Raw genomic sequence first — 21,450 nt, 5'->3', positions numbered from 1 at the left:
TTAAGAGAGATTATACCGGGGACTTTGCGCAGTGGTTACCAAAGATTCAGAGGTTTAGGATCTTTGTGGGCTGGGATCTCGATAGGTAGATCATTAAGAATGCAAGGAGACACTTCTGTGGTAGACTATTCTGATTCTGAGGAATAATTTGTACTGTTACTTTTACTGGTATCATTAATTTTAGCTTTAGTTTCAGAACAGTCTTTAGACATCCTAGGGTGTAAATCGGGTGCTTTTAAAAAAAGATTTTGCCATTTTATCGGCACTGGTATTATCACGAATTATCAATACCTTTGCACCGAACTTCCTCCCCGGCAGCATTAATTTACCGACGGTAATAAGCAAGTGGAGGAGCGCCAGTTGCACACGTGCATCAGAAACTAAATGTATAGTATCTACATCCTTAAAATCAGATCCCGTACCACCTATTTTTTCCCCCCTGGATTGCCTGAATTGCTGCAACCGCGGATGATTTCCAAGTTGTTTCCTGAAGGTGCACTTCCCGCCACAGTTCCGCGCAATTACGCGGGATTAACCAGCGGCGGGCAAAAAACCTGCGATCGATTGAACCAGTTCAAAGCTCTAACGGTACCCAGGGGTCCATTTAAGCCAGTCATTCTTCGAGCCTGCTTCTTTCCGCGTTAAAGGCACCTCGAAAAATGGCAAACATCCACGGGGGCGAATGAAGTCGTCAGCGCGTCTGCCAGGCGCAATTAGCCTTAATTAGACGAGCACCGACTGCACGGAGGCGGAGACCCCGAAACTGGTCCATCTGGACCACAATACTGCTAATTGCACCCTTGATCGATCGACTCCTTGCCCTTTTTTCCTTCCACGTTCTTATTCGCGTCGAGCGATTCACGGCGGTGATCCGGGGACGGATAATCGCGCCAATTATCGGAAGTAATTAGAGCCTGCAGATGGCTATCTGACTTGGCAGGAATCCCCGGGCCAGATGAACTGATTATCGATCATCCAGACGGTATGAGGAACGTGCGTCGGAGAACAGTCGGTGATTCGGGCGCGAACATGAATTTTACTGCAGGAAACGGTCCGTGAATTGAGAATTGAGAGTTGAGAGTTGATAAATAAGCGTTGGGAGTTGAGAAATGAGAGTTGAGAAATGAAAAATGAGAGTTGAAAATTTGAGAGTTGAGAGTTGAAAAATTGTGTTTTGAGAGTTGAAAATTTGAGATTTGAGAGTTGAAAATTTGATATTTGAGAGTTGAAAATTTGAGATTTGAGAGTTTAAAATTTGAGAGTTGAGAGCTAAAAATTTGAGAATCGAGAGTTGAAGATTTGACAATCGACAGTTGAAAATTTGAGAATCCAGAGTTGAAGATTTGAGAATCGAGAGTTAGAAATTTGAGAATTGAGAGTTGAAAATTTGAGAATTGAGACTTGAAAATTTGAGAATTGAGACTTGAAAATTTGAGAATTGAGACTTGAAAATTTGGGAGCTGAGAGTGAAGAGTTGAAAATTTGGGGATTGAGAGTTGAAAAATTGAGAGTTGAGAGTTAAGAGTTGAAAATTTGGGAATCGAGAGTTGAAGATTTGAGAATTGAGAGTTGAAAATTTGAGAGCTGAGAGTTAAGAGTTGAAAATTTAAGAATTGAAAGTTGAAAATTTGAGAGTTGAAAATTTGAGAATCGAGAGTTGAAGATTTGAGAATTGAGACTTGAAAATTTGAGACTTGGGGGTTACAAATTTGAGAATTGGGACACTGGGACAATACTTTTGATGCTTTTTAGGAAATATGAACGTGAAAACACAGCGACGCCACTCAAACTATTAACGATCTCCTGTTTCATAAATATTATAAAGGCCCCAATCCCACATCCACGAGTTTTTCTTTCCTTTTTCCCAATAAACTCATCACTCATTCGCAAACGGGGACGGTCAATCCTCCAGGGCTCCCCAAAACTGCACAACTTCTTCACCTGCTCAAGAGTGAAACGGCAGCAGCGTTTCATACAATTAATTGAAACTAATTGCTCGTTAAAGAGCAGCCGAATTGTACCGTTGCTCCTCGAATTCCGCGCAAGATTTCTCATGGTGGCTCAGGATTCTCCCAACGGGTGGTCATAACGACGATAAAGCCCCTCCGTTTTTGTTTGCGCGCATATAACACAAGCGGATTCGCGCGCAAAGCAGTCCCAGACGGATTGCATCACGTCGGGATCCCCGTAATTTCCGAGGAAGATAGGAAAGAGAAGCGGAAGCGGCTGCCAGCAGCGCAGAAGTTTACGGTTGCGTTTTCTCTCCAGGTGGTCTAATTAAATAACGACGATCATCCTTCAAATAAATTACGTTAATCGAGATGGAACTAAATTATTCGTCGGTAGGGTGGTCCCGGCAGGGCGGGGCAACTAGTTTCGAAATTTATCTCCCAAGGGACGGGGACTCCGCGATGGAAATTCGCGGAAGCTGCTTCGGCCAATTGCGCTGCGCCGCCGCGCGCGAGCCTCTCGAGAATGCTCTCAGCATTCTGTAAAATGAGAAAATCGAGGGCCTTGCGGTACTTCGCGGGGATTAAATGTATGGACGCGGTACCTCGACTGTATAGTAATCATGAGGAACGTACTGTTGAGTATTTGGAATAAATGTGCTAGTAATGGAATGTTTCTTATGATTATTAACTTCGTAAGAGAACCGTTTATATCGGTAAAAACTTAGACACTGCTCGCTTCTATATGTTGAGTATCATCGAACTCTAATGGGGAAATACAGTCCGATAAATCCTGTAAATGTTAACATCGTATGTAAACTCTTTGATTTCTTCGATTGCTCGTTTTATACTTTTAGAACTAGAGTTATTAATCATATTTATAACTGGCTGCTATTTCCTTGACTTTGGCTTTTGTGTTTGTACCTTTATGCGTTTTATGCTGCCACTAAATATAGTGAAATACGTATTACGTGTATAATTCTTTTTCTAATCCGCGTTTAAATAAATAAATAAATAAAAGATTCGGTTTCCATCTATGGAACTGTCCAAGTATCTTTAGATAAGTATTAGAGCTGAATAATTCCATTACACACTGCGGAGAATTATTCTGAAAATATGGGCCACGGTGCCTTTTTTAGAAAACAGAAACTCATTATTCGTGTACCACTGGATATTTGATTCAGAAAACGTTGCTGATTTCCGCTGATCTCGAGGAGCTTGTTGCCACAGAGGCGGCCCGAAACGGCGTGTCGGGTTAATTGGAGGAAAGCTAATTAAGAATACGCCGGGGAATTCAGTAACGAATCCCAAGCACGACTATCGATAGATTCCTTGCCCGTGTATGGCGGTCTTCTCAATGGGAGAAAGTTATCGGTCGGGTCGCTTGGCCTTCCGCGTTATAAAGGTTCCATCGTCGATCGAACCGCGAGTGGTTCCCTGAATCGTCGATCCAGAGTCATTCCCGCTTGGCTAAGACCGCGCGAACTGCGCTAAATTTCGTGCGGTTTTATGGAAAACACTTGCACGTTGCAATTGTTCAAAAAGTATGGATATCGATAGACGATATCACCGTTTCACGTAATTGAAAGATTCTGATTATGCTTAGCTGCAATTTCTGCAGCGAAAAGTAATCTGAATTGTTAAAAATGGTAAACGATTAAAACAGAAGATTATAAGGCTACAGTTAGCAATTTAAATACGTACCTACTGACAGAGGAAGATCCCGGACCCAAAAGTTTCAAGACAAAAGTTATCTCTTTTAACTAGATCTCTCATTTGGTAAAAAAATTATTTTACAATTCACGAGTTGTAAACACAAAATCGGAAAATAACCGGATTTTCAGTGATCAATTACAACCCCTTAGAGTGAATTTGGGCAGCAAACAAAAATTGCATTATTATCAGGAGGAATTTCCCTCCATATTCACAAGGTTTCAGAATTTTTTGAATTTTCGGTTTCGGGATGTTCGCATGTGAGTGACACGTTGAACTTTTTTTACATTTTAGAAAACCTGACAGCTCTTCATGATACGCAGACTAATATTAATATTAATAGACATCTTCAATTTCTCACTCGTATAAAATAACGCATTCTTTTCTTTTTACAAAGCTCTTGAATTACTTTAGTCGTGGTTAGATTAACTTTCTTTTTCCCTCCCTCTCTGGGAGCGCCAGTGAATGAGGATATTAATGAAAATATTGAATAATCGATAGCTTTCAAGAACTTGCAACTTGCAACTCGGAAATTAATTTTCCGAAGCCCTGATGGCAGCTCGCGATCTACCCTCGGAGGCATCAACGACCGTCAGCCGGATGACGCGTGGATTTTTACCGTATTTACATTCGCTCAATATTTCTCTGTCTCCTTTCCCATTCAGACAATGATGCGGCTAATTCAGTTGTGAATGCACGTACAAGACGGCGGCGGTTCGCCGTCGCTTCCTCTCCGCTGCTAAGGGCTCCGTACACAACGAATTTACGAACGTCATGAATCATTGAGCAGCGCGCACTGATTTTTCTCGCCCAAACCGTTTTACATCTTCATCTTCCTGTCCGACGCCAGTTATCACGTTGTGAATACCGTTAAATGCGGCGGGTAACTTTGACCACGAAACTAGATTTGAAAGCAAATTCTTCTAGCATCTATTGCATAACACCACTAGCAAAATAAAGGGATTCTGCTTTGAAATCTTTCGTTCTTAAATACCTGAGAAAATTCTCTTTTCCACCGACTCAAGCCGCGTACTTTTGCACAGGCATATTCGCTGTGAAGCCATCCGCGAGGTCGCTCCTTCGTTCTATCGATGTCAGAAGACCGTCCGCCGCATTTGCATACGAATACGACCGCAGAAACACGTGGCGTTTGAATTATTAAAGGCGTCCCAGGCGGGATCGAAGGCAGAAACATTTTTCAGCGCTGAGTTAACACGCCATTGTCTTTCTCCGCGATTTTCATACCGTCCCGCAAGCCAACGAAAATGGAAAAGTTGCTCGTCGAGAGGATCCTCTCGACTAGCGACTACTTTCCCTGTCCGTCCTCTACAAACTATCGGAGATTCGCGATATCACTCTAATATTCCACTTTCTTTCGAATATTCTACTGCGCCAAATGCAGCTTAATTTAATAACGCACTTGCCGAAAAAGCGACCAGGTTTCTGGCGAGTAGTCTAGACAACAGTAGACTGTGGTAAAAGGTGTAAACACATGCTTTGGATCGGGAGAGCAGCAATTAATCATAAAGGATTTGATCGCTGATTCAGGATCACACCGAATTCTTTTTGGACTGCAACTTTCGGAGCATCTGGAACCCGTTTTTAGAAAGGATTACAGACCTTCCGAAACCCTTCTGTCAACGTCGCCTAGAAGTGCATCCAGATTGCGCGTCTGCAATAGTGCAGCAGCTGGTATTATCCCCAAAAGACGTGTACATCCTGCGAGGAACCATCACAGATTATACTGTTTCAGTGACTAATGTCTGCTTGTCAGTTCGTCAATCAATTCCCAACGATCCTCCGTTCACTAAACTCCTCCACTATAAAATACTCAGATCTATTGAATATATTCAACAACAAGAAATTCAATTCCTTCGACGGGTTACATGCCTCCAGCCGCAGTGAAAATAAATGTTTAGGAAATTTTTTTCTAGAGGTCTTAATAAAAAAAAAATAAAACAAAATACTTATTAAGGCATGTTTTTATTAGTCCCTAAAGCGCAAGAAGAAATTTAGGTATTCACAATAATTCTTGTATTAAATTATTCATAATTTCTGAGGTTCTTAAATTACAAAATTTGGTTCGACAGACTATAATGGCACATTATTTTACAAGAATCTCGTCTTATTTTTCAGATCCATCGATGTTTAAAGGAGATATCAACCCGCCAAGGAAATCATAAATAATTTAACACAAAAATTATTGTAAATAAATTTTTTCTTGCACTCTATGGAGTTATGCAACATGTGAAATAAGTATTTCGTTTTATTCTATTTTATTAAAACCCCTAAGAAAACTTAAACTCATTTATTTTTGCACGGGCTGGAGGTATGCGACCCCTTAAACCTTCCTTCATTCCTTCCTTCATACCTAACACCAGAGTTGGGCAAAATGTAATCTAATTACAAATTACAAACTACGATTAAAATGTAATTGTGTAATTGATTACACATTATTTTCTGCAATTGCTGATTTAGGTAGTTGACCACAATTCTTTCAACTATAAACTACCTAACACAGGCCACAATTTTGTCAACTACCTAAACTAACGATTAAAGAAAATAATGCGCAATCAATTACACAATTACATTTTAATCGTAATTTGTAATTAGATTACACAATTACATTTTAATCGTAATTTGTAATTAGATTACATTTTGCCCAACTCTGCGTAACACTGACCATTCCCCAGTCAAAAATGTCCCTCAATTACTTTACCCATCCCCATCACCCTCGATCACCTCAGAAATCAATTTGAAAGCCCCACCAGACCTCGTTCAGGGGCTTCCCACGTATCAGCGTAAAAAAGGACTACCAGAAATGATTTACAGCCGTTACATTATTTATACAGCGGTGGAAATATAAGCACTGGGAATCGAATAGCGTCGAATTTGACCCGAGCACGATGCAAATCAGTCCGTACGATGGAGCACAATGGTGGTTCGGTTGTGGGGACCTGCGTAGGCGAGCTCGCGGTGCTCGATCACGTGTGGCTGAACGATGATGAGGATGATGACCGGCTAGATGGCTTCCACGTTTCACTGGACCACAGTCCTGGGATCGTTTCCGCGATACGGAAACGAATCAGGCAGAAATCGAACCGCGGCGCGGGGCTAACGGTACAGGAGATTGCGGAACAATGCGAAAGAATCCCGCGGGGACCTCGGCCGCATCGCGACGACGCAGGAATTAGAAGTTTTCGCTCGATGGTTGACTCGGCGGAATGTTATTGCCCAGTTGGCTCGTTCCGTGGCGTGGCGGATCCGTCGATCTCGTGAAAGGATGACCACCTTTGAACCGAGGCGAGGCTCTCCGTCGTTCTTCCATCAAATTCAAGACACCGTGGCAGATGGTAGCGGAACGAATGCACTTTCAAAGGGGAATTGGCAGAACTACGTGCCACTGGTTTTGTCACTGTGCGGAGGCCTTGTGGACTGCTGACTATCGAAGGGTCTCTTAAGGGGGAATGCTATTCTTTGGGCTAAAAATATAGCCAAATTTAGGATTTTTTTTTTAAGAAATCAGCGATCCGATTCATCTGAAATATGGACCATGTTTTGATGCATCTTTGAAGAAGCTGCAGGTTTTTTTTTATTAATTTTTAACCATAAATATAGTAGTTATGCACGATCGACCATTATGCCACGCAAAATTCGTCGTCCGTTGGTGTGCACGATATTCATCTACCAGGTAATGTGAAACAGAAAAATGAAACGGCGTTTTATTTTATACATATGTAGCTTGAAATTGATTAACCAACAAAAAACAAAAAACAATATTGAGTGGTGTGGAGAGTTTTAAAACTGAAAGGTCTGAATCTTTAAGTTTTGCTATCCAATTTTGCGCCAATTTTCTTATGTAACAAAAGAAGTACAGAACTTAGCGGTATTCTGATTCATCAAATTGAAGCTACATATGTACTAAAAAATCGCAACGATTTTACAATCCCTCCGAAATAAACGAAGGCCAAGGCTAGAAGCCAAAAGAAGAAAACGAAGAAAGAATTAACCGAAGTCGCTGAAATTCTAATCTCTCTCGGTTCTGTATCCCATAAATCGAATTTCCCCGCTTCCTCAGTCCATCGCGAAAACCACCTTAGGACAGGCACTCGCTGGAAACAGAAGAGACGAGGGCTCCAGTGGTTGTTGATCGTGTCCGCGCAGCCAACTCCCACGTTTGGCCAGGCGTGTTCGGATAATTGTAATCTATTGCCTTCGCCAGTGTTCCCGAAGCGGCCTACGCGCATTGATAAACTATGCGAAAGCTAGCTCGCATAGCTCGCGGATCCTCTCTCCTCCAGCCCCTCGCTGCTGCGAACCAGAGTGCCTCTCACCTGTCCTCGTCCTTTTCTTCGACGCTCGCTGCATCGACGCCTCTATGTATATTCGATTGGAGCCTAACGAGCGCCAGCACGTGTGTGTCTGCCTCTTATGCGGCGAAACGTGAGCCCGGGGTGTGCTTCGGGCTGCGTCCAGCTCCATCCAGGGGAAACGGGCTCGATCTTGAGCGATTAACGCGGCGTGGAGGCGGAGGATCATTGGGGGTGTTGTCTTTTTGCTTGCACTTTGGGGGGTTGTTCGAATCGTTAGGGAAGAGTAGCTTGCTCTTCGTAGGTGGGCTAGCTTTCTGCGCGGGACTGTAGAATTCGAAGGTTTTGGTTTGTCGCTGGATTGAAAGATGTGGGACTTGCGAGAGGAAAACATTAATTTGGTGTTTGAATGAAAATATTTTTCATAAGCCAGAGCGAGCAATTGTTTATAATAAAGAAAGTTAATAATAAATAAAGTTAATAAATAAGGAAAGGAATTTCCAATCTAATAAATAACGAAAAGTCAGCAAGCAGAGTAAAGGGTAATTCGATGGAATTGCTATGAATTTTCTAAAGTGTACATAAATAATTTCTAAGTAAATGCCTTATTAGACGCGAAGGTTTAATATTATTAAAATATTCTTAGGTATCGGAGTTTGATCCCGAGTGTACATTAATTTCAAGCCAGCACGGATCGAACAGCAAGTACGTAGTCGAAGGGAAGATATTTTTCATCCGCGTCACGAGCGAACAATAATTCATTTTAATTCGCCGCGTCGCTTGAATCTTAAGCGGTGCCTTTGTAACGCTCCCTTGCTCCTCTAATCATCATAATCACCCGATACCTGCTGCTACATATTCAACGTGACTTGCAGCACGCTGTGCATGTAGGAAACGTGCGATCGGTAGACTCATTGAAATTAGAAAACCAATACAATCGATGCAATCACCAGATCCGTTTCCTAACGCCCCACATCCAATGGAAAGTACCATTCGTGTAGCATGCACGTGTACATAACAGTAGGCACGCAGTGAAATCATCAAATTAAATTAAAATCGCAATCCTTCGGGCTCTAACTAATTTATTCGTCAATTAACCAGAAAGTGTTTAATATAGTACTTTGGAATGCAACAGAAAAAAAACGTAATACAATGACTTGGAAATTAGCAATTCATTAAATATATATTGTAATATATACTTTAACTTCTAACCAGGGACTTTAAACCGGTATGAGTTTGATACCGATATTACGTCAACACAGCTATACCGAAACCGATATCGTACCAAAACGGATGAGTACCGAAACCGTTATAGAACCAAATACATTTTTTTTTCAAAACGCCGAAACGCGTCAGTTAGCAAACTAATCCTTCTAGCTTTTCAAAAAAAGCTCAAGTTGTTTCGAGCAATTCTAAAAAAGTTATGCGATTTTAAAAAATGTCCAAATATTAATGCGAGCCACTGTACTTGTGGCGTCAAGCAGTTACGTTTGCCGCGTCGAAGCGGGAAGAGTCCCCGAAACCATCCACAGCAATCCACTCGAAGGTTCCGTGTATTCTTCAATGAGCTTGATCTAAATGAGATGTGACATACACATTCCTTACGAGCCTCGCCTGTTTATTTTCCCACGTTTTTCTTGATCTCCTTCTCTCGACGCTCGAGACGTGTTTACGTTAACGCCTGGCTGGCCCCCGGGCTTCCCTATTTCACTGACCACGCATGCAAAGCGAGTGCAACAGAAATAGGGGAGTGGGTCAATCGTTCAGCTATCGTAAACAAGTTTCGAGCGTCGAGGCAAGGACGGCCAAACACGCGTGAAACAAGGAGGGAAACGTCGCTTGGGGGTCGTAAAGCGTACATACGTCATCCCATTCTCGGCTTCTATCGATCCCATTCAAGAATGCACGATACGCTGAAAGGCGACACCGCGGACGGTTAACTCTTCTGTCGTTACTTTAATGCTGAATTTACGACTACGCTGTACATTTAGGCTCCTACAAAACAGTCATAAGGTAGGTTCACACCTGACGGTTCACAGTGACTCGGCCGAGTGATCGGTGTCTGCTACTCGGCCGTGTGATACTTGAAATCTAATAACTCCATAGTAATCAGTTTTCTGAGAAAAGAGAAAAAGGAGCTCGCGAATCGAAAATTGTGACGCGAGCGCAATCTTTCACCCGCTGTGGATTTCCGCAACGAAATCGTTACGACGCGGTCGCGGGGCCCTTTGTGGATCTTACGTGATCCTCGATTAAAGAGGCTCCGCGGCCCTTGTACCCATTCGGATCGAGGAGCCGGAGGATTTCGTTCACGCGGCTCGCGAAACGATCGGATCGCTAAAGCTGGCTCGCAGGGCCCTGCGCCGGCGATAAATGATGATGACTTCATCGGGCTTATTCGGCTTATTTCGTCGGCCGCATCGGGTCATTACGCGCTGCTCACCCTCGGGGACAACCAGATCCGCTGGCTTTAATTATGAAAAAAAGACCGTGTCACGGAATCCACGCATTAACGAGGAGTGCTCGCTCGCCTCCCCGGGCATCCAATCGACTCCACTTCTCGCCTCGTTTGGCCTGGGGGAATCGTGGAGACAGGAAGATCGAAAACGCCGAGTTTCGCGTGTTTCTTAAATTTGACGGGGTCGACGCACGACATGCCGTAATTAAGCAGTGTTTAATGCTCTCTCGCGGCTTAAATTGAGATAGCAACGAGAGAACGGGGAATGGGGACGTCGTTTATTCATGGTTCGAACGTGCGTGCGGAAGGTTGCTTTAATTCTCAGCGTCATGATTTGTGCAAGAAATTTCGTCCCTCGCGAGGGCACTGTAATTATAGTTTACTAAGTAGTTTAATTCATGCAAATAAATTCCGCTTGTATGGCGAAAGAATAGCAATGAAGCCCTTAAGTGTAAAGCGTTGACATCGCAGGTACCCAACAAGTTATTGAGGCATATAGTAAAACTCATGGCTCAGAACTCGTTTCAGTAGAAATCTCTTAAAATTCTGTTTCAGGTATTCCTTCAGATACCAAATATAGATTCGATTAAAGAATGTATATCACTCTGGGCAGTGTTAGGTGTAAATCGTTCTAGATTAAACAGCTTAGCCAGCAAATTAAGGGATTACGCCTAGTCAGCTGGAGAAAAGGAACGCGATTTTCGGGAATTTTTTGTGGAATATCTACTGTATATTTTTTTACAACTACTCGCTTATTTTAAAAGTACATGTATGCAGCAAGTCTAGGTAATTATGTTGTAGAAAAACATTAAAAAATGAACGAAGAACATTCTCGCGAACGCTGTTTTGATATCGGTGAGCAAGATATTTCGGAAACCCCTGTATCGATCAGCCTAAACTTTTGCAGACGTCTTCTACGTACCAAAGACTAGTAGATGAACGAAGGATTATTTATTCTAACAAAACCACTATTTTTAATTAACGAAAAACGAACAATTCAGACATCGAAAAATCGTGGTTCTGCGTTAAACAGTCGTCATTTTGTCAAAAATCAACTTCTTCACAAACCCTTCGTTCATCTACTGAATTCAACCATATATTAACAGAATCTTTTTGAATTTTTAATTTCAGATGATCCGGCTCAGAGAAATCGTGCTCACCGCGCAGTGCCTCTATCAAAACAGCTTCCGCGAGAATGGCCGTTATTCGTTCATTTTTTAATGTTTTTCTATAACAAAATTACTGAGAGTTGCTGCATATATGTACATTCATAATAAGCGAATAGTTGTAAAAAAATATACAGTAGATATTCCGCAAAAAATCCCGAGAATCGCGTTCTTTTCGCCAGCCGACTAGGCGTAACCCGTTACCACAAACTTCATCAAACCTTCGATAAAAATGCCTCCTCTCCAGCACACCCCAACTGGTTACCCTTCAGAATGACCAGAACATGGCAGTCGATGGAAAGATTCGAAAGCGAGCCGCACCATCAATCGAGAGATCCGCGTGTAACGCCAGCAAGACTAATAAGACGAGCATTTCGAGCGATCGAGGGCTGGGCAGTCCAGCGGCTTGGGGTCGAAGGTCGAGCAGCGCGGAAGAAGACGAAGGTGAGGGTCTACGCTGCACCTGTGCGCTCGGTACGCGCGTTTTTCGCGATCAACGGCCGCCAGGTTGCACAGGTTGCTACCGGAGCAGGCAGGCTTCGTTTCTCTTATCTCCTTCGACCGACCCACGCGGTCCTTTTTATCCGTCTGGCGACGTTAACGCGCGGTGACGAAGTAACGACGAGTCGCGACCGAAAAAAGTCACTGCGGCAGCTTACGGTGGCTGGTCTCTGCGTTGCTCGCCGAATCGGAAGAAAAACAGGGCCTCCATCGGGCCCCTCTCATCGAGAAAATGAGAGGCCACGGCAAGATCGCGGCCCTCGGGCCAGTCTTTCTCTCGTTACCGTCGTTCCTCCGCGCGCGGATGGCGAGTTCGTTAGCCGAAAAAAACGCGCTAAGTAAATTCCGGTTATGTGCAAACCGGCGCGCGGTAATTGGGGTAATTACCCTGGCCCTGTGGCGCCTTAAGAAGCCATGATTATTGTCATTTCGGGGATCGTTTACGTGGCGAGGCAATAAACCTCGAACGCCCAACCGAAAGAGTGGCCATTACACGTTCCGTGGGCTCTGCGCGTTAGGTATACCGTATACCGAATTCTAGCAGGCAGGCGCGTTATTTCTCTAGCACCTACAATGTCACAAGTTGCCGTTCGACAATAGAAAAACTTAAGCACGAATAAACAAACTACGCAATTGCATAATCCACCTCCCCACGACCACCCCAGAACAGCTCACCTTCCAGCTACAAATCCCACGAGTAGATTCCTCCAGGCACCTAATCCCCCTAGCAGCGGCGTGCAGAACGACGCCGGTAGTCGCGTCAGCCGTTGCGCACGAAAATCACGGCATTACCCACGCCTCTGTTTCCAGAAGAGGAAAAACCTCGAGCCCGTCGTACATTTGCCCAGGTTAACTGTAAATTCTCTGACGAGCCCAGAAGAGAGCCTCTCCTCTCTCTCGCAGAAGCGTTCTAGGGGATTTACGCAGGATTTTAATACGATCGCCGGTCGCGGAGATAACGGTCGAGCGAATACCTAATTGCTGGCGGGTCGTCGCTGGAGGTTGCGTCGAAAATCCCGCGGGCTTGGAGCCGCGCCTTCGCGCCGCGGAAAAGTCACGCGGAATCGGAAAAACGTCCACGTAGACCCCGCCCTGTCGTGCATACCTGTCCGCCTAACTGTAAATCCGCCGACGGTTCGCCCCGGAAGGGATAGAAAAATTCCGGAAGCCCGAGGAGACGCCGCTCGTAAACTCCGACCGCGCTTCGCCGCCGCTGGAATCTCCGCCAGCGGATTCCTGGTGCGCGTGCAACGCAGGCTGAATTTTCGCTCGGCTCTCTCCGCGGTTCTCGACAGGTCATCGTTTGCCGGGGAGGCTCGACGGCGTTCCAGCGATCCGCGGGCGATTCCGCGGAGCGGGCTCGACGCGATCGCGCCGGCCATTATGGGGCCTCCGGTCGGCGATCGGCGTCCCGCGGCTTTCGACGCCGCTTCCCACTTTATGGGGAATTTATCGGCGGACGGGAGCGGCCAGGCTGCAGATGAGGAAGCAGCCGCGCGCACTTGTCGAGACGAATCGGGGGAATTGGGAGGTTGACGAGCGGTAGTTGCTGGCGAGTGAAATTCAGGGGCGCGGAGGGCACTTGGCGGGGGTTGGGGAGGGAGGATTTTGGTTATTCCGCAAGAGAAGTTGGAGGTTTCTTGAAGTTCAGTTACCGAGGCTTTGGAGAAGCCGAAGTAGGGGCAAGGTGTCTGAAACGATCCCTCGGGGTGAAACGATTCCTGGCTGTTCTGACACTATTAGCGCTGGTATCTCTGGGATCTACTATTGCGAGATGAGAAGAAGCAAGACTACCCACAAGCTGAAATGTCACAGGGGCGAGGGGAATCGCCCGCTCGCTCCACCTTATCCCCTTCAAGAAGTCCTATTTTTCGGTTCTTAGCGGCTGTCCATATCCGCGGATTGTTGCGATTGGTTTCGTTTGCGTTCTTCGTCACGGGACAAACTGTGTTGGAGGAAATACGTTGACGCGAGCGGGCGATTCCCCTTGCCCCTGAGACATTTCAGCTTGGTGGTAGTCTTGCTTCTTCTCATCTCGCAATAGTACTTGCTACGACTCGAAAACCTCATCACTGACAGCGAAAGAGAGTGGTCTCTTCGATATCCACCACTGCGCAGAAATGGCGACGAATCAACCCTGTGCCTCTCCTAGCTTCCAGCTCCACTGCGCGTCTCAACTTCCTGAAACTCTGAATAAGGCTGAGAGAACTGGTCGGCAGCCGATGTAAAGTAAACTCTCCTCTGGCTTGGCTAGCGATTCCCAAGGCGGTGGTTCGCGATGTGTACGCGGACGAGTTCCACGGCTCGTGTTTTTTCCCCTGGACGGCTTGATTAATCGCTCGTAATTGGCCAGACCTGTTGCGTGACTTGAAAGGACGCGAGCTCGAAGAAAACTCCGACCGTCGTACGAACTGTGCGCGCTGCCGTTTTTCCGCTTCGCCAGATGCGCCGCGAGGGAAATCCTCCGAATGTGCGGGTTCGTCATTCGAGGCGTCGTCATTGAAATATTATTCCAGTAATTGTAGGAAATTGAATGCTCTTTTAATATTATTTCAACAAAATTTCGATAGGGCTTACCATTTTCGAGAAATTCGTCAAATTCAAGCCATTTATGAATTCTAAACTTTAAGGCCTAATCGACACCCTTTCCTGTTGTCAGATCGCAATCAACTTTTTCAGGGACTATTTGTTTTTATCAAAACGCACCGTTCTAGGGGCGAGAGCAAAGAAATACAAAAAATTCGACACGTTATAAATAAGGGCCAACCTAATCTATTACCTTGAATATGCTTACAATATCCCTTTATCATGGATGTACGTAAGAGAGATCTCGAGTAGGAATAAGCTTGGAATGCACGCTGAATAAACATAGAATCCACCTGGAATTCATCTAGAACACCCCTCGGATATGTATATCCAGAATAGATCTTGAGTATGCTTGGAATAATTCTAGAATACACCTTGGATACGCCTCGAAGACACTCCGAGTACACCCCGAATTCGTTTCAGATCCTCCGCCAGCGGGGAGCAATTTGACACGTGGAAATCGATCGAAGGTGTTGGATATCACGTTCGTGTCGTTTTTGCGGGAATGGAACAGAACGCGAGCCGGGTGAAGCTAAATCGATGGGAGTCGATAGTGGGCTACTTTGTATGCCGATCTTAGAAAACTCTCCTCGGCTCGTTTAACTTTGATTAGAGTCGGTGTCGGCGCTGATGAGGCGCGGGTCGAGCGGTATCCTATGCGAGGCCCGATTCGACACGATTCCCGCGAACGAGAGCGGCGATTCTGTAAGAAATTCCAATTATCTTAGAGCCATAGATGTAACCTGTGGTTGCTCGATGGGGTTTTCGATTGCTTTGGATCTTGTCCTTTAAAAGGGCGATCTTTTTGCATGCCTCTGTCGAGAGATCGATTAACGTGCTTCTACATTCCGAATTGTGTAACGGTGTGTATAACGCAATCAATTACATTATTCCACCATAACAGCAAACATCACTGTAGGCGAAAAAGTGAACCTCACTTTTACTGGTCAGCCGCATTAGCAGCACCTCCAACGCCGACTCTCCGATGTTACTCTTCTCTCCGTGCTACATAAGCGCCATCAGCTGTGAGGCTAGGCTTAAGTGGATTTAGAACCGGGTTAGAGTAACATTAAGTTGGCATAATGTTAACGAGAGACTAGACTGGCAAGGGAAGATCCCAAAGAGACTGAAAAAAATCTGAAACTTTGTGAATACAAAGAGAATTTCCTCTTGATTACAATGGAATTTTTGTTTGCTACCCAAATTCACTCTAAGCGGGTGAAATTAACCTCTGGAAATTCGGCTATTTTCCAATTTAATTTTGTAACTCCCGCACTGCAAGAGATAGAAAGAAAGATTCGCTACAAAAGTTACTTCTTTTAATTAGGACTATCATTTGGTAAAAAAATTATTTTACAGTTCACGAGTTATAATGCAAAATCAGAAAATAACCAGATTTCCAGGGATCAATTACACCCGCTTAAGTGAATTTGGGCAGCCAACAAGAATTGCGTTGTAATCAAAAGGAGATTCCTTACATATTCACAAAGTTTCAAAATTTTCTGAATTTCCGGGTTTGAAAGTTGTGAGAAAGCAGAGCGTAGAGTATATGGACTCTGTGCAAAAAGCACGCGCATTAAGAGGAATAAAAGATTCATTGTTCGTACGCTGGGGACGAGTTCCAAATTGATTTTCCCTGGATCGTAAGGTAAAGATATAGATATTCTTGTGGCTGTTCCGAAACGCCAAATGACTGCCTATATCACTGAGTCACTCACTGCTAATTACTACACAAATGACTTTCAATTGAATTGAACGAGCCCTACCGGTATACAAATATTCCCCGAGACTCTGCCCTCAGAAAAGTGACCGAGCAAAACGCTGAACAAGTGACTTTTAATCGTAAACGCTCGGGGGGCCAGCAGGTGCACCGAGCCCAAGGGGAGTCGGCACCAAATTGTATTCACCGGTGATCTCGTGCTGTTCGCTGAAGAAAAAGAGCAGGCTAGGAACGAGACGCGTTAAATTCGAGGCGCAAGCTTCCCCGTTACTCGAAATCGCTCGAGATCCAGCGAAATTGCAACACCCTCGGAGCAACGCACGAATTACGAAGCTGACTCGCGAAAGGTTTTTCGCGAGGCTGTTACGAACTCCGACCTCGTTGCACCGACTGCCGTATAATCGACCTTAAACTCGCGCCGCTCAAATTACCTTTCGCCGGCTCGTCGCACCCATTCGAGCCAGCTCCAACTCGCTCGCGATTACGCTGAATATTTTGATTAATGGGCAGCACCCATGGGTGCTTAAAAGAAACGAGGCTTCCTGAGGCGTGTGCATCGACTGGGGATAATGCAATGATCGCTCCGCTCGCAGTGGTAGGGATTGAGAAATTCGCCGAAGGAAATTATATTTCCCTGTGAGTGGCCTTCGGTGGCCTTGGGTAGCCTTGAATCGCGTTTCATTGTAGTTGAAGGCCTCTATAGGAAGATAAATACAGTAGTGTATTATTAGAAGAAAAAATTGATCGCCGCAGTACCTATCCTTGACATTTCCACTTGCAATTAAAAAAATTACGCTACGTGTGCCCTTCGAAATCGAATAACTGGTTCACCGAAGGTTCCCTTTGGTTTTTAAAAATAATGGGGTCACTTAGGTGTAAACTACCAGAGAAGATAATAAGGAATATTAATAATAGAATATAAAATAATGAAAATTGAAATAAAATGAAATAATAATAAAATCGTGCGTTAATTATTCTAATACCGCGGCTTCTAGCGAAATGGCAGCTACACGATCGTCGGCAGTGCGGAATAGCGTTAATCCCACTTGGATTATGCAAATTCAGGTTGATTTTTCACGGGGGAATTAATTATCTCGGCACTCGGCACTGTAACTGGATTCTTCCTACCAGGCTCAGGATCCTTTCCTCGGCTTTATGGCCAGCGTCCAGTCGATTCCAGTTCGAAATGCTCGCAAAAGTAAGGCCCAGAGTTGAAGTTACGATAGCCCCAGTTGCGAGTGCAGCGTGTTTCGTTTCGAAGCCTGAATTCGAACGCTTTTCAGCGCATTGAAAACGCTGGGTTTCCCTTTGAAGATCCTTTGAAGATCCCTCGCTCGGGCGTTTATCGAACTCGAGGTCTTCGCCTTCTGCTCGTCCACTCGAGATCTCGAGGATCTTCAGGTAGACGGCAGTTGATCGCTGGTTATCGATGCGTGGTTTCTAATGAAGGGTAACGTGAATGGGTGCAGCGACGAGTGGGCGATTAGATGTTTTTTTAATGTTAAGCTGTTGACAGTGGCGAGGTGAACGTGAAGTTTCTCTTGTGCTGAAGTGCACTTTACGCTTCTTCCTGCTTCTCTCGAGTATTTTCTGCGGATACTCTACTGGACGAGTCTGATGTCTGGCTTCATTTTGCTGATGCAACTAGATTACCGGAGTTACACGAAGAATACTTGACAGCAGGCTGAATGTATTTATTGCGTTCCTAACGCAAGGTTAATTTAATTCCATCGACGTGGGATTGCGCTCGATCAAAATTTAAGAAGGGAGAGAAGAACGGCCACGTGAAGCTTCTTTAAATTCCAAAGCCGCAGAAGGTCCCTCCGAGCGAGGAAAAAAAAAATATGAACTCACGTTGCACGCGATTTCCTGCCACTGATTACGCGACACCCAAATTGCCCCTAAAAATTCGCGATTTATTACCCCCGCGCTACCAAGCAATCGATTACCAATCTGATTTATGGGCCACCAGAAGCGAAATTTGTGAAAAGAGACCCCTGCGTTCTGCCGTATTACCGAAAGCAAATAAAACTGCCGCTGCTTCCAATTAAGCGACGATCTCGTAGAAGTCTCCGTCGCCAATAAGGCTAAAAGGCCGAGAACGCATATCCAGCCGTGTCATATTCCGTGCTCGTGCACCGTTTTCGGGCGGCGTGTCTGAAAACCTACGACCGAATCGAGGAGATTCCTCCGCTAACGATGAAATATCGCCGACGTCCGACGACCGCCCCATCCAGAGCGATCGGGACCGATTCGCTGGATATCGCGTGCGTGCGTAATAGTCATTAAAACGCGGCGGCGTCCCTCGAAGCCGACGAGCCAGCTACCACCAACGGGGAGAAATCGGGAGACCAGTCTCTGCCTTTTTCCGCCCGGAATCGGCGAAGCTGGAGAAGGAGAGGTCGATGGATGGAAAAAACGAGCCACGGCTAACCAAAAGATTGGTGGATTTAGTGAGAAAAATTATTGATTAAAGAAGCGAGACATGGGAAATCTCGAAGACGATGCGAAAAAGGAAAGCTGCTTCTTTTGGGGTGTTAAAAGGGAATGTACACCTAGATATGCCAAGCAGATTGGCTTTTGTTTATATATTTTCAGCCCTTGATATGTTAAGAGTGTTTTCCGAAAATTGGGAAGCGAAATTCGCAGAAATATCGAAGATATAAACAGGTATAGCCATAGGGACGTCGATGAAAACTTCAAATGCATTTTCCTCGAAACCAGGTTTTCAAACACGAAACCCACGATTACTGAAAAACTATTCAACCGATTTACTTCCAATTTTTAATGGGTATACGATACACTATTACGCAGTGTTTAGATGGAACCGATTATTTATTTGATTCATAGTTTCTTTTTTATTGCATAAAAAGTGCAAGATTTCATGTCCTGAATTGAACGTTTCATCCGGAGAGCTGCGATTTCTTTCAAAATTATCTTCTTTGACATCGGCCCCGTCAGAAACAGCATTTGTGAACATAGGTATTTTACGAAACTAATTTGCTTCTTGTTTTCACGCAAATCTATTTAATTAAGACTGGGTGCCGCAAATCACTGCAGCGAATGCCGTATTTGGAAGTAGCCCCCATAACTGTATTACGCGACTAATATTTTTACATAGAAAAATTAAGTGTTATAGCCAAAGATGTGAAATAATTAATAAAAAAAAATACAGCTGCAATAATGTTAATACTTCCTCAAAAAAAAATATCTAAAAGAACGTCGGTTGAACCGAATTCTCTGCTCTTTGCGTGAGCCGAGTTTAACTTCCACCACATTCACTCGAAAACCAGCGGTCTATAAATTATTACGAACGTCAAAAAACCTCGCTGCAGTCGATATCCAAATACCAGAAGAAGCACCCCACGATCCGGACACGGTCCACTGGATGGATCTCATTGTCGGTCGAAATCGAAGAGTCTCCCGCGGAGGTTGGAGGAATTCGTTTCGCCGAGCAACGAAACGACCCTGAATATGATTGAGCCATAGAGATGAATTCCTACAAACCACGCAGCATCCGCCGCCTCTCTATCTCCAACAGCGAGCATTGAAAAACCAGAGACCCACTCGGATATGGGTACCCAGATTTTGAGAGATGGTAAAAGGGTGCTCGGGTGAACGTTGCGCCGTACCGATCGCAGGAGAAATTCGCGAGAGATTTCCATCGATCGGCGGGAGGGCGAGACGCCGACAAGATGGCAGTCGCGAGCAACACGGGAGATAGCGTATCAGGGGAAAAATTCTGCGCAGAGGTGGTGCTGTGACCTGGGTGTGGCGCGGGGCCCGACGTGTGGAGATCTCTCGCATATGTGTAACCGTTCTGTTCCACGGATACTGCTCGCGAGGGACGGGCAGATGGAGGAAGAGAGAGAGAGAGGCGGGCATCGCCGTGTGTCCGGGAGTGTGGAACGGGGCGAAAGCAGCCGAACGTACGGGTTATGGGTATCCATGAGAAATACGGATAGGCGTTATGCAATCGCCCTGTGTGTGCCCCCCCTTGCTTTCTTTTTTCTCAGCGCCAGAACGGTTTCGGTGGATGTGTGGGAGTGGGCTCTGGTTAACGCGCCTGTTTAAACGGGCGAACGCGCGAAGGCGAGCGGGATTACGGCTGGCAATTAAAAGCATTCCGGTGGAACAGGCTCGACCATGCGCGGGATCGTTATTGTTTTATATGCGCAATCAAGTACGCTGGTTTACGATCGCCGGAGCACCAGGGACGCTGGCTGTCGCGGAGGACCTCGTTAGATGTCCACGCAACGCGCGCGTGCGACTGTCTATTGGGAGGGGCATTTGTTCTTGTTTGGGTGCTGGTTTCCGGGGGAAACTTTCGTTGGGGTAGCTTGAAATAGGGTTTTCGGGAGTTCAGGGTAGATTTGTGGTGTGGTCATTTTGGAGATTGGAGTGGAGGGTTACAGAAGGTATGTATGCTTGAATCGAGGCGTTCAGAGCAAAAAGGGACTGATCCACAGTGAAAAATTAATAATTTTTCGTACTTTATATGATTAGTAGAACCGATGGGAATATATTACTAGTTAAGGGGTTATATACGTTCTCGGCAAATAATAATTGATCACTATAGGGATTTTTTTTCTCGGGAGGTATGGAATATATTGAAAATTTTGTAATTGTTTCTTGTTTTTGGGACCATTATTCATATAAACAAATTTATTTGACACACTTTTGTCATATATTGCCGTTCGTTTTCTGCGGTTGCAGCAACCTCTGCACCGAGCAGGGGACCACCTTATCAGCATCATAACTTCGCCAGTTTACAACCTATCTTCGTGAACTTTGCGTTAATCTATGCAGAATGACATTCTCTAAGAGCCATCGGGCCATTTTTTTTTAATTTTTAATTTTTAATATTTTTTTTACCATTTAAAGATCGAAATTGTAGACGAAAAATCGACTGCGCTGTTCAAAATGGCATAATTTTGTAATTTTCTAAAAATTCAAACATTTGGCCCGACGGCCTTTAGAGAATGTCATTCTGCATAGATGAACGCAAAGTTCATTAAAAAAGGTTGTAAATTGTCGAAATTATCAT

The 21,450-nt window shown here is 44.9% G+C and overlaps 1 protein-coding gene across 3 annotated transcripts in view; it reads right to left on the bottom strand.

Annotated features, from left to right (window-relative positions):
• N (neurogenic locus Notch protein) overlaps window positions 1-21,450 on the bottom strand; it is a 281,303-nt gene that overhangs the window by 9,881 nt on the left and 249,972 nt on the right. The window lies entirely within an intron of this gene.

The sequence above is a fragment of the Andrena cerasifolii genome, chromosome 8, assembly GCF_050908995.1.
Source record: "Andrena cerasifolii isolate SP2316 chromosome 8, iyAndCera1_principal, whole genome shotgun sequence".
In the NCBI taxonomy this organism is placed as follows: domain Eukaryota; kingdom Metazoa; phylum Arthropoda; class Insecta; order Hymenoptera; family Andrenidae; genus Andrena; species Andrena cerasifolii.
Note: the sequence above shows the minus strand (reverse complement) of the source record. Positions and strands in the feature narration are given on the sequence as shown.